Raw genomic sequence first — 13,594 nt, 5'->3', positions numbered from 1 at the left:
CCCCTCTCATTTTTCCTGTCAGCGACTTTTGGGATGTGTTTTTCTTGTGCAGTGCCCTGGACCCTGCTCTCTCGCTCTCTTTCTCTTCTCTCCCTCTCTGTCTTTCTCTCCATCATTAGGGCTCCCTCCGCTGTCTAGTCTAGTGATTCTTTTCTCCCCCAAATCAGTCTCTGCACCTTCTACCATCCATTTTCTCTGTCCTCAGATTGATTTTTTGGGTGTTCAGAATGATTTGATATTTAATTAGCTGTGTTCAAGGGATGAGGCAAGCATAAGGTCCACCTACTACTATGCCATCTTAACTCTCCAAGCCAAATTCACAATTTGGGTATCTAAAATATATGTTTACTTTGGGGAACATGAATCTCTGCCCTCTTTGGGTTAGTATATTTATTAATGTGGTCATCTTTGGATTATGTGTAGTCTACTACATAGTCTAATTGTTAAAACATTCAATACTGGTGAATTGTTGTGGTATATTACCAGGGAGGGACATAAACGAGCAGGTGACATGTATCAGGTATTTGAGAAATGTGATGTAAATAATACCTGTAAGGACAGTGGGATGGGATGATGTAGTGGTTAATTTTATATGTTGGTTGGTTGGACCATGATGCCTAGATATTTGGTGAAACATTATTTTGGATGTTCTGTGAACGTGTTTTTTGGAATATTAACAATTAAATTAGTAGACTTTGATTAAAACAGATTATCCTCCATAATGTGGGTGGATTTCATCCAGCCACTTGAAGGCTTTAATAGAACAAAGACTGACCTCTCTGAGCAAGAAGGAATGGTGCTAGAAGACTGCCTTTGGACTTGAACTGCAACTCTACCCTGAGTCTCCAGCTTGCTAGCTTACCCTTTAAAATTTGGACTTACCATACCTGCACAATTTGTGAGCCAATTCCTTATAATCAATCCCTCTCTTTATATACACATTCTATTGCTTCTGTTTCTCTGGAGAACCCTAATGCACATGGTATGGAAAACAGACCCTAGTATGGCACTCAGTAATTTCCACCTCCTGCTGTCCATGCCTTTGTGTAGTTCCCTCTCTTTTGGTACAGAAAGAACCATGTACTTGATTCTAACCAATAGATTTGAAAAATATAATGGGACTGTTACTCCTTTGATTTGGTTGTGTTATATAACAAAAGTAATGGGATGCCACTCTCATGATCATGTTACATCATATTAGACTCCATCTTAGCAGGCTGAAGCAAAATATTCTCCTGCTGGCCTTTAAGAAAGAAGCTGTTATGACATGAACTGCTTATGGAGAGGGCCAAAATGGCAGGGAACTGCAGGTAGCCTCCAGGAGCTAAGGGCCTCAGGCTATACCAGCAGGAACTGAATTCTGCCAATGACCACGGATACTTAGAGGAGGACTCGAATCCCCAGGAGAGAATGCAGCCTGGCTGATGCCTCGATTGCAGCCTTATGGGACTTTAAGCAGAGGGCCGGCTAAGCTGTGTCCAGACTGCTGACCCACAGAAACTGTGAGATAATAAATGTGTGCTGTTTTAAGTTAAAAAAAGTTGTGGTAAACAAAGACTTTACTGGCAACATGGCATCATTAAAATCATATCTCTCAGTACTCAGTCTTAATGTTAATGGCTTAAATGCTCCCATAAAACACCACAGGGTTGCAGATTGGATAAAAAGAAATGACCCATCCATTTGCTGTCTACAAGAGACTCATTTCAAACCCAAAGATGCATTCAGACTGAGAGTAAGGGGATGGAGTACCATCTTTCATGCAAATGGACCTCAAAAGAAAGCTGGGGTAGCAATTCTCATATCAGATAAATTGGATTTTAAACTACAGACTATAATTAGAGATGCAGAAGGGCACTATATTATTCTTAAGGAAGTATTCAACAAGTGGCTATGACAATTATAAATATATATGCCCCCAACAGGGGAGCAGCAAGATACACAAGCCAACTCTTAACCAGAATAAAGAGACATATAAATAAAAATACATTAATAGTAGGGGACCTCAACACTCCACTATCAGAAATAGACAGAACACCCTGGCAAAAACTAAGCAAAGAATCAAAGGCTTTGAATGCCATACTCGACAAGTTGGACCTCATAAATATATATAGAACACTACACCCCAGAACCAAAGAATACTCATTCTATTCTAATGCCCATGGAACATTCTCAAGAATAGACCATGTTCTGGACGCAAAACAGGTCTCAACCGATACCAAAAGATTGAAATTATTCCCTGCATATTCTCAGACCACAATGCTCTGAAATTGGAACTCAACCACAAGGAAAAATTTGGAAGAAACACAAACACTTGGAGACTAAGAACCATCCTGCTCAGGAATGACTCGATAAACCAGGAAATCAAAAATCAAATTAAACAACTTATGGAGACCAATGAGAATGAAAATACAACAGTCCAAAACCTATGGGATACTGCAAAGGCAGTCCTAAGGGGGAAATACATAGCCATCCAAGCCTCACTCAAAAGAATAGAAAAATCTAAAATGCAGTTTTTATATTCTCACCTCAAGAAGCTGGAACAGCAACAGAGGGACAGGCCTAATCCACACACGAGGAAGCAGTTGACTAAAATTAGAGCTGAAATCAATCAAACAGAAACCAGAAGTACAGCAGAGCAGATCAACAGGACTAGAAGCTGGTTCTTTGAGAGAGTCAATAAAATTGACAGACCACTGGCAAGACTTATCCAAAAGAAAAGAGAAAGGAACCAGATTATTAAAATTATGAATGAAAAAGGAGAGGTCACAATGAACACCACTGAAATTGGAAGGATTATTAGAAATTTTTATCAACAGCTATATGCCAATAAACTAAGCAATCTGGAAAAGATGGAATTCTTCCTGGAAACCTATAAACTACCAAGATTGAAACAGGAAGAAGTTGATTTCTTAAACAGGCCAATTAATTATGAAGAAATTGAGTCAGTGATAAACAACCTTCCAAATAACAAAACTCCAGGCCCGGATGGTTTTCCTGGGGAATTCTAGCAAACATTCAAAGAAGAAATAATACCTATTCTCCTAAAGCTATTTCAAAAAATAGAAACAGAAGGAAAGCTACCAAACTCATTCTATGAGGCCAATATTACCTTGATCCCCAAACCAGGCAAAGACCCCCTCAAAAAGGAGAATCACAGACCGATTTCCCTAATGAATATGGACGCCAAAATCCTCAACAAGATCCTTGCTAATAGAATCCAACAGTACATTAAAAGGATTATCCATCACGATCAAGTGGGATTCATACCTGGGATGCAAGCGTGGTTCAATATTCGCAAATCAATCAGCGTGATACATCATATCAACAAGAAAAGACTCAGGAACCATATGATCCTCTCAATCGATGCCAAAAAAGCATTTGACAAAATACAGCATCCTTTCCTGATTAAAACCCTTCAGAGTGTAGGAATAGAAGGTACATTTCTCAATCTCATAAAAGCCATCTATGAAAAGCTTACTGCAAATATTATTCTCAATGGGGAAAAGCTGGAAGCCTTTCCCTTAAGGTCAGGAACATGACAAGGATGCCCACTCTCACCACTATTATTCAACATAGTACTAGAAGTCCTTGCAACAGCAATCAGACGACAAAAAGGGATCAAAGGTATTCAAATCGGCAAAGAAGAAGTCAAAATCTCTCATCGCAGATCACATGATACTCTATATGGAAAACCCAAAAGAAGCCACTCCTAAACTATTAGAAGTTATAGAGCAATTCAGTAACGTGGTGGGATACAAAATCAATGTTCAGAAATCAGTTGCATTTCTATACACGAATAACGAGACTGAAGAAAGAGAAATTAGGGAATCCATCCCATTTACAATAGCACCAAAAACCATACGTTACCTTGGAATTAACTTAACCGGAGACGTAAAGGACCTATATTCTAGAAACTATAAATCACTCTTGAAAGACATTGAGGAAGACATAAAAAGATGGAAAGATATTCCATGCTCATGGATCGGAAGAATTAACATAGTTAAAATGTCCATGCTACCCAGAGCAATCCACACTTTCAATGCTATCCCGATCAAAATACTGAGGACATTTTTCAAAGAGCTGGAACAAATAGTCCTTAAATTTGTATGGAAACAGAAAAGGCCCTGAATCTCCAAGGAACTGTTGAAAAGGAAAAACAAAGCTGGGGGCATCACAATGCTGGATTTTGAGCTGTACTACAAAGCTGTGATCAGAAAGACAGCATGGTACTTGCACAAAAACAGACACATAGACTAATGGAACAGAATAGAGAGCCCAGAAATGGACCCTCGGCTCTTTGGGCAACTAATATTTGATAAAGCAGGTAAAAACATCCGGTGGCAAAAAGACAGTCTCTTCAATAAATGGTGCTGGGAAAATTGGACAGCTACATGCAAAAGAATGAAATATGACCGCTCTCTCACACCATACACAAAGATAAACTCCAAATGGATGAAAGACCTCGATGTGAGACAGGAATCCATCAAAATTCTAGAGGAGAACATAGGCAGCAACCTCTACGATATCGGCCAAAGCAACCTTTTTCATGACACATTCCCAAAGGCAAGAGAAACAAAAGATAAAATGAATTTATGGGACTTCATCAAGATTAAAAGTTTCTGCACAGCCAAGGAAACAGTTAGAAAATCTAAGAGGCAGCCCACGGAATGGGAGAATATATTTGCAAATGACACTACAGAGAAAGGACTGGTATCCAAGATCTACAAAGAACTTCTCAAACTCAATACATGAGAAACAAATAAAGAAATCAAAAAATGGGCAGAAGATATGAACAGACACTTTTCCAATGAAGACATACAAATGGCTAACAGACACATGAAAAAAAGTTCAAAATCATTAGCCATCAAGGAAATTCAAATCAAAACCACACTGATATACCACCTTACGCCAGTTAGAGTGGCAAAAATAGACAAGGCAAGAAACAACAATTGTGGGAGAGGATGTGGAGAAAGGGGATCCCTCCTACATTGTTGGTGGGAATGCAAGTTGGTACAGCCACTCTGGAAAACAGTGTGGAGGTCCCTTAAAAGTTAAAAATTGAGCTCCCCTATGATCCAGCCATTGCACTACTGGGTGTTTACCCCAAAGATACAGACATAGTGAAGAGAAGGGCCATATGCACCCCAATGTTCATAGCAGCAATGTCCACAATAGCTAAATCGTGGAAGGAGCCGAGATGTCCTTCAACAGATGACTGCATTAAGAAATTGTGGTCCATATATACCATGGAATATTACTCAGCTATCAGAAAGAACGAGTTCTCAACATTTGCTACAACATGGATGGCACTGGGGGAGATAATGCTAAGTGAAATAACTCAAGCAGAGAAAGACAACTATCATATGATTTCTCTCATCTATGGAACATAAGAACTAGGATGATCGGTAGGGGAAGAAAGGGATAAAGAAAGGGGAGGTAATCAGAAGGGGGAATGAAACATGAGAGACTATGGATTGTGAGAAACAAACTGAGGGCTTCAGAGGGTGGGGGGGAATGGGATAGACCGGTGATGGGTAGTAAGGAGGGCACGTATTGCATGGTGCACTGGGTGTTATACACAACTAATGAATCATCGAGCCTTACATCGGAAACCGGGGATGTACTGTATGGTGACTAACATAATATAATAAAAAATCATTAAAAAAAATAAAACCTATAAAAGCTCAAGAGGAAAAGTATATAGGTTGCTAGGAAAACTCATTTTTACATGGAAGGAAATAAAGCACCTGAACAATGAAAAAAAAAAGTTGTGGTAATTTGTTAGGCAGGAAGAGAAAACTAATACAGATGCTATTGCTAAGTGCTGTTGGCACTCTAGAAAAAAAATAATAAGACCTTATGTTGGGTTCAGTGGGAGAATCATAATAAGGGCTTGTTGGTTTCTGAGAGACAAGGCCAAACTATCTTCACTGGAGACTTACACACCTTTTGAAAAAGAACTCTGGTATGCTAATGGGCTTTGGTAGATAAAGAGTATATGACCATGGGATAGCAAGTGGTCATGCTTCTGCGATCACCAATCAAGAGCTGGGTTTGGACAGACCAACCACATTTTGATGTTGAGGAGGCCTGATAGCAATCCATCATAAGGTGCAAGTGCTGCATCTCGGGTTGAGCAAGAGCCTCTCTTACACCAGGGGGGCAGGGAGGACTATATGACACTCATGTGATGCACTTAACTGTCATTAATCAGGAGGGGTCATCTGATCATATGGCAGGAATACAGAAGGAAGGTGTGGACAAATATTTTTTCTCTCTTTCATTTAACCTATTTCATTCCACATGTGGTTTCACCATTTGAAGTACCCAATAAGGTACTTCATAGCAATCTTGAACTATGTTCTTTTCCCCACCTTACTACTGACACATATAAAATCTAATTTAATTACGTCTTAGCAAAGAGAATCACTAATCACTAATACAACATTAATAAAATTTATTTAAAATAAGCAATTGTAATATAATTAACACCAAACTATCAACATTAATATTATATTAATGAATTTATATTAACATTAAATTTATATTAATATAAATATAATTGCCTAGACAAGCTTCTCCATGGCTTTGGTAAGACCATGGGACCTTTGTATTACCTGAGTTGGAGCTAGGGTGACAATGGCAGAGGCTATCTTTAGCTCAGTGGAAAAGGTGCATGCAGTAAAATTTAACTCTATTTGAAATACAGTTGGTAAGTAAAAGTAGACACAGTCTTTGACTTAATGGAGTTTAGTATTTAGTGAAGCACAGACCCTAGCGTCTAGAGAAGGAGAAATCAATTAATAAAATAATAGGAACAAATATGTCATATGGTCAGGGGATTATTCATTCTCAAAGTTAGATGAAAAAGATGAAAATATCATTATCTTCACCTGTACCTTTATTTTTATCTATCCTCAGCAAACTGAATATGTCCTTTAATTGCTCTTTTAGCTTGCTAATCTGACTTAAGAACCAAGTTTTGCTTAGTCCACAGTTCAGAATTCCCACAAATCTTTCTTTCACATTTTATATTAAAAAACATTTTTCTCCATGCGGTGATTTCCAGTGCACAGACTATGAATAGGATTGGGGGAATGAAGGTTCATTCCCCTCATGCAATTTTTAGTGTAAGAAAAGACTCATTAATTCTTTATCTTTGGCACCAGGACTGCTGCTCCATATGGCCTAGTTTTTAGTCTTATAAATCAGCATGGGACAGTACCCCCAAATATCACTGGGATTTCTTGCCTGTTTTCGAGCTACCTTGCTCCCCTACCTTATTCCTTCCTGAAATCGGAAGGGACGAGGAAAGTTAAAAGATTTATCTGAATTGGTAGTAGTAAAAGCCTGGCTGCAACCTGGACTTTCTGATTCCTGGAACAACATATGTCTTTCTGGAGCATCAGATAAACAGAAAATTATGATAGAAGAAGGAGGTAGTGGAGAGAAGGCACTAAGTTGAAAGGCAAAAACTGGACACTTAAAAATTATTCGTTATTCATTGGTTCATTTTGTAAGCTTTTGTGATTGAGCTTGGATTTTTTGTACCCAGAAAAGCCATTATAGTGAATAACTTGGGTAACAGAACAGAATGCAAGTATAAGCTGTCACTTACATTTTATCTGTCCCATTAATCTTTTTAAGCCTGATCAGCTGACATTCCAAATATGGAAACAAATGCACACAGACATACACAGAGACACACAGATGTGAAATTCTACTTAGAAAAAGGTTGGGCTTTTATAAAAAGAACTTGTACAACTTTTAAGCCTATGATATTAGAGGAAAATTTTAGCCTATATTTACATCTCCCTGAAAAGTGGGAGAGATCGAATAATGAGTTTTATCCAATAGAGTGATCGTAGGGCCATTCCTGTAGACATAGATCATCCTCACTGATGTTCCTGGGAAATTCAGGACTCAGATCAGGACATATCAGTGAAAGAGGGGTAGCTGAGTACTAACATGGTGGTAAATTCATACTGTCTAATTTCTTGGTTCTGCAAGTAATAACAGGTATATTGTTATAAGTATTTACTGCATATTTATTCCCATGTATTTCTGGGAATAGATTGAGCTAAAAAATTAATGTGTGCATCAGTAGTGGGCACTGGGTGTAACAGAATGGGGTTGTGATATATGTAAAACTATGAACAATACACAGTTAGGGAAAAATAAAATGGAGATCAGAAATTCTTTTGTAATTTGTCATTCTGCCCTCACTAGTCCTTTAGTTCTTTGAGATAGATGCAGTCCTTTTGATCATGTCTTTGAAAGCTTGTACCACTTGCTTGTTCCTCAGAGTATAAATGAAGGGGTTCATCACTGGGGCGACTGAGGTGGTAAGCACTGGCACCACCTTATTAATAGCAACCCCTTCTTTTGCATGAGGTTTGATATAGATAAAGATGCAGCTTCCATAAGTGATAGAAACCACAATTATATGGGAAGAACACATAGAAAAAGCCTTTTTCCTTTGCTGGGCAGAAGGGAATCTGAGAATGGTCCTGACGATGTATGTATAAGACAGAATTACACACACCAGGGTGAAAACGAGGGTCAGCACAGCCAGGACCAAGACAAATCGCTCTATAAGCTCTGTGTCTGAGCAGGTAATCTTCAGGATGGGAGCAGCATCACAGCCAAAGTGATCTATGACATTGGAGTCACAAAACTTGAGCTGAAAGCCCATGCCAAATGGCGGGATGACGATGATTAGAGCAATCACGTAACATCCAATAAGGAACTTGATGCAGACCCCGTTGTTCATGATGGTCATGTAATGCAGGGGTTTGCAGATGGCCACATAGCGGTCATAGGACATGGCTGTCAGGAGAAATAATTAAGTCGCCCCAGGACGATAACCAAAAATAATTGAGCGGCACAAGGATTATAGGTAACTGTGTTATCCCCAGTGGCAAGGGTATACGGTATCTGGGAATACAGACAGTGGTAAAAGAGACATCCAAAAATGAGAAATTCCGGAGAAAGAAGTACGTAGGAGTTTTCAGACAGGAATCTACAAACGTGAGGGTGATGATGGTCAGGTTTCCAATTATATTCAGCAGATAGGTGATGAACAGAAAGACAAAAAGAATCTGTAGATTTGGGTTGTCTGTCAGTTGTACCAGGATGAATGTTGTTAACACTGTATAATTTTTCAAAACTGACCTCTGGCTTTTACATGTTCTGTTGGTAGAAATTGGACATGAGTAGAGTTCAAATGGACTGAAAATGTGAGTAGAGTGAGGATGCTGGACAAGCCAGTATTATTTCATTTGATAATATGAATGCATTGGTGGCTTATGCTACTCCAAGATTCAGACAGTAGCATGGCCAGAAAGCTGGTATCAAACATTCTTACCATCATATCAAATATGTCTATGTACAAAGACTTCTAGATTAGACAAATAATCAAACTCTCCCTCCCTCAAAAAAAAACCAAAAAACCCGGGAATGAACCTCTTTTAGGTGAAATCAGCTCTGTAGAAAACAAAAACAAAACACAAACACGATCATATCATGAGTCATATAATGGCAGCAGGGGAACAGCATACTAACAACATTGGTTCACGCATGGACTCGGGAGATTGTTTGGGTTCAGATTATGATTAATTCAGCATGTGACTTTAGGCAAATCTTTGATCTCTGTGCTTCAGGGCACCTGGGTGACTCAGTTGGCTAAGCATCTGACTCCTGATTTCGGCTCTGGTCATGATCTCAGGGTCATGAATTTGAGCCCCACATCGGGCTCTGTGCTGGATGTGGAGACTGGTTCGGATTCTCTCTGTCCCTCCCCCTCTGCCCCTCCCACCCCAATGCACATTCTCTCTCTCTCTCTCAATAAATAAATAAAACTTAATCTTTGTGCTTCAATTTCTTCATATATAAACTGTGGAAAATAATAGAACGTATTTCATAGGTTGTTTAAAGGAACTAATGAGCTAATGTATTTAAACCACTTGAAAAATTGGCATATAATAAGCACAGTATAAAGGTTTGCTATTGTTTTTGTTTTTATATACAAGGTTTTAGAATTAATGTGATAATCCTTCTGGTCATGAATACTATGAAACTTCTTTCAGTAGAATGTAAATAGAGTTGATTATAATGATAGAAGTGGAATTCCTGAAGCTGCTCTTCAGGCTTCTCTATTAGTCTGTCTTTTCTGAGCTCCATGGCCAAACATTCTCATTTACAATAACTCTGCATGGCTGAGCTCTTCACTTTCAAAACTGGAAAAGAAAACAAATCAAAAGAAAGCATCACCTACACAAGGAGAGTGCTCTCTTTAACAAATGCATTGAATAATGTCATTCCCTATTTCAAACCCTTTGCTGGCTTCTGTCTGAACTTGGAATAAAACTAAAATTCTCTACTGTGGCCTGCAAATTCCCACATGCTGTGGCCCCTGCATATCTTTCCCACCTCAGGTTTTTCTACTCTTTCTCTCTTTAAGCGTGTTCTGTTTATAGTGGCCTTTTTCAGTTCCGCCGACTTCATGTGTCTATATTTTTTTTAGGTCTCACTGAAACTATGCTCTCCCAGAGGAGGTCTTATGCTCTCTAAAACAACATGTGAACTTGGGGTTTTTAGTAGTGCACTCTGTTTTTCTTATGGCACCCCTTTACTCTTCATAATTATTTTCTTTTTAACTTGTTAATCTTCATCCCCTTACTAGACTGCAAAGGCCCATAAAGACAGGTCGTTTGTTTTGTTCACTACGCACAGTGGGGTGTCTAACAACGCGTCTGGCACGCAGTAGGAGTTAAATAAGTGTTTCTTAAGTAACTATGTGGGACCAAGCATTTTATACATGAAAATAATTTGCTGATTACACTTTAACTGAAACATCATTCATCCATTTCTATTTTTTACTTATCTTATTAAAGATATATATGTTTATTTATTTATATATAAATATACTATATATATAAATTTATATATAAATAAAATTTATATATATTTTAAATTGGAATGTTAGTTTTTTTTCTGCATAGGATGACAGATTTTCTTTTCTTTTCTTTTTTTAAAAGATTTTATTTATTTGTTTGACACACAGAGAGAGTGCACACAACAGGGGGAGCGACAGGCAGAGGAAGAGGCAGGCTCCCCGTTGAGTAGGGAGCCTGATGCAGGGCTATCCCAGGACCCTGGGATCATGACCTGAGCTGAAGGCAGACACCCAACTGACAGAGCCACCTAGGCGCCCCAAGTAATAGGTTTCTAAACCTATGGAAACTATTTTTGACATCAGTAAGGTAAAAAGATCACTTTACCAGTATGTCCCCTGAACTGACTCCTGGCCTGTTTGCCTATGCCAAAGAGTAAATCAGACAATATATATATTTTTTACATTATTATGGATTAATATGTAGAATTGTTTTGTGGAAATGAGATGCTAAAAGATTGAATTCCATGGGGTCCATTCAAGTCCTTGACACCTACACCCTTAATTCTCCTCTAGGAGGTAGATAGAAGCTGCTGAAAAATTAATTCCTGGATAAACACAATGTAGTTGGCTGGGTCATTTTGTAAACGGGGTGGTGAAGGTGGGGTTTGGGAACCAGTCAGATCAGGGTGAGAATGGCCCTGCAGTACTCTACTTCCTTCAGTTTCATCACGTATAAAATGCAGATATTCACATCATCTTCTCCATTGAATTATGGCTAAAGAGTAAGTAGGGTTAAACACAAAGTTCTTAGCATAGCTTTAGGAATATTATTAATATTAAATAAAGGGTGAATATTTTTGCTTTTTCTTCTTTTTACTTTGAACAGGAGTTGTTCCTGTCACGGGGCTTGATATCTTTCCCTCCTTGGTTAGATGAACTTTGGGTTCCTTTCTGCTCTTTTCCTCACTGCAACCACAGCTCCATCTTTCTTAATATCTCTCCAAGAGTTCCATAAAGTTTTCTACAATTTTGATAGTATGACGACTTCTGGAATCTCATGAGTCTATTCATTAATAGAGCCCTTACTGGCTGTAATACACTGTGTGTTCTCTTCTTTCCAAGTCTATCTAGTATTTGTCATTTACTCTTAGCAATCGGTAGAATAGCATGCTGACAATATTTCTTAATTTGTCCACCTCTTTTCTCTTTGAACTCACTTCCCAACTGCACGTAACCTTCATATTCTCTTCTGGGCTGGTCTTGGTGCTCTGACTTTTCAAAACGTTGTGCCATTTCAGAGTATCTCCATTCAAAGTGCCCTACTAATTTAGTTACCTTTTCAACACTCTGTTTGTGTTCTCCTAGCTTTTCTTTCTTTCTTTCTTTCTTTCTTTCTTTCTTTCTTTCTTTCTTTCTTTCTTTCCTTTTTTCTTTCTCTCTTTCTTTCTTTCTTTCTTTCTTTCTTTCTTTCTTTCTTTCTTTCTTTTCTTTCTCTCTCCCTCTCTCCCTCCCTTCCTTCCTTCCTCCCTCCCGAGGGAGAGAGAGAATCCTAAGCAGGCTCCATGCTCAGCAAGGAGCCCAATGCAGAGCTTGATCCCACAACCCTGAGATCATGAACCTGAGCTGAAATCAAGAGTTGGATGCTTAACTGACTGAGCCACCCAGGCACCCCACTCTTTCTTTCTCTTTAAAAAATTTTTTCAGTATAGCTGACATACAATGTTACATTAGTTTCAGGTGTACAACACAGTAATTCAACTTTTCTGTATGTTATGTGATGCTCACCACAAGTGTAGCTACCATCTGTCAGCACAGAACATGATTACAATATCATGACTATATTCCCTGTGTTGTGCCTTTTGTTCCCATGACTTGTTCATTCCATAACTGGAAGCCTGTATCTCCCACTGCCCTTCACCCATTTTGCCTATGCTTCCACCCTTCTTCCCTCTATCTTAAGAGGAAAATAATAAAACCTCAGAGTTGATGGTGCCTTTAACATATTATTACCTATAGATTATGAAGCTTAAATGCAGCTGATATTGTGCATTTTGTTCAATCTCCTAATTTTGAGGTTAAGAAGTTGGAAGTTATTATTATATCTATAATATACATTATAGATATATTTAATATATATTATTATTGGCTGGCTTATTAGTGACAGGAAAATGAATTTGTCTCCTGAATCCTAATTACATATATCTTCTTAATTATATGGATATAAGAAAAAAATTTCAGGAGTCTGCTTTTCTGATCTCCAGGTTTTCAAACTCGAATGTATTCTCCAGCTTCTTCGATGAGTAGTCCACCCATTTCTGTCCCTTGGTTTCTACAGTTGTTCTGGAAAACCTACTAAGTGAGCCATTTGCTATATAAAAGGTTAACCACTTAAGTAACCATTTAAGTGTCTTATTATTCAGAAAGCTGCTCTCAGATAGCTTTCTTGTTACTGTAGAATTAGAAAATGGGTCTATGCTAAGCTTTCTAATGCTGGCAATAATTTTGAACAATCAATCCTAGAGATATTTATAATTGAAAAATAGATTTCCGATGATGAAATTCAACCATATAAGAGGTGCTTCTAGATATGGAAATCATTTTTCTATATTCAAATTAGTTTTCAAATTTTGCTAGGATAACAGCTAACATTTCTAGAACATTTACTGTGTGCCAGATACTGTGCTAAACATTTTA

The 13,594-nt window shown here is 38.2% G+C and overlaps 1 pseudogene; it reads right to left on the bottom strand.

The window, feature by feature from the left end:
* Positions 1-8,236: 8,236 nt before the first annotated feature.
* Positions 8,237-12,193, bottom strand: LOC130544460 (olfactory receptor 6C2-like; annotated as a pseudogene).
* Between the last annotated feature and the right edge of the window lie 1,401 nt (positions 12,194-13,594).

This window comes from Ursus arctos, unplaced genomic scaffold (assembly GCF_023065955.2).
Source record: "Ursus arctos isolate Adak ecotype North America unplaced genomic scaffold, UrsArc2.0 scaffold_21, whole genome shotgun sequence".
Classification (NCBI taxonomy): domain Eukaryota; kingdom Metazoa; phylum Chordata; class Mammalia; order Carnivora; family Ursidae; genus Ursus; species Ursus arctos.
The sequence above is the reverse complement of the archived record's forward strand: the minus strand, read 5'-3'. Positions and strand labels throughout refer to the sequence as shown.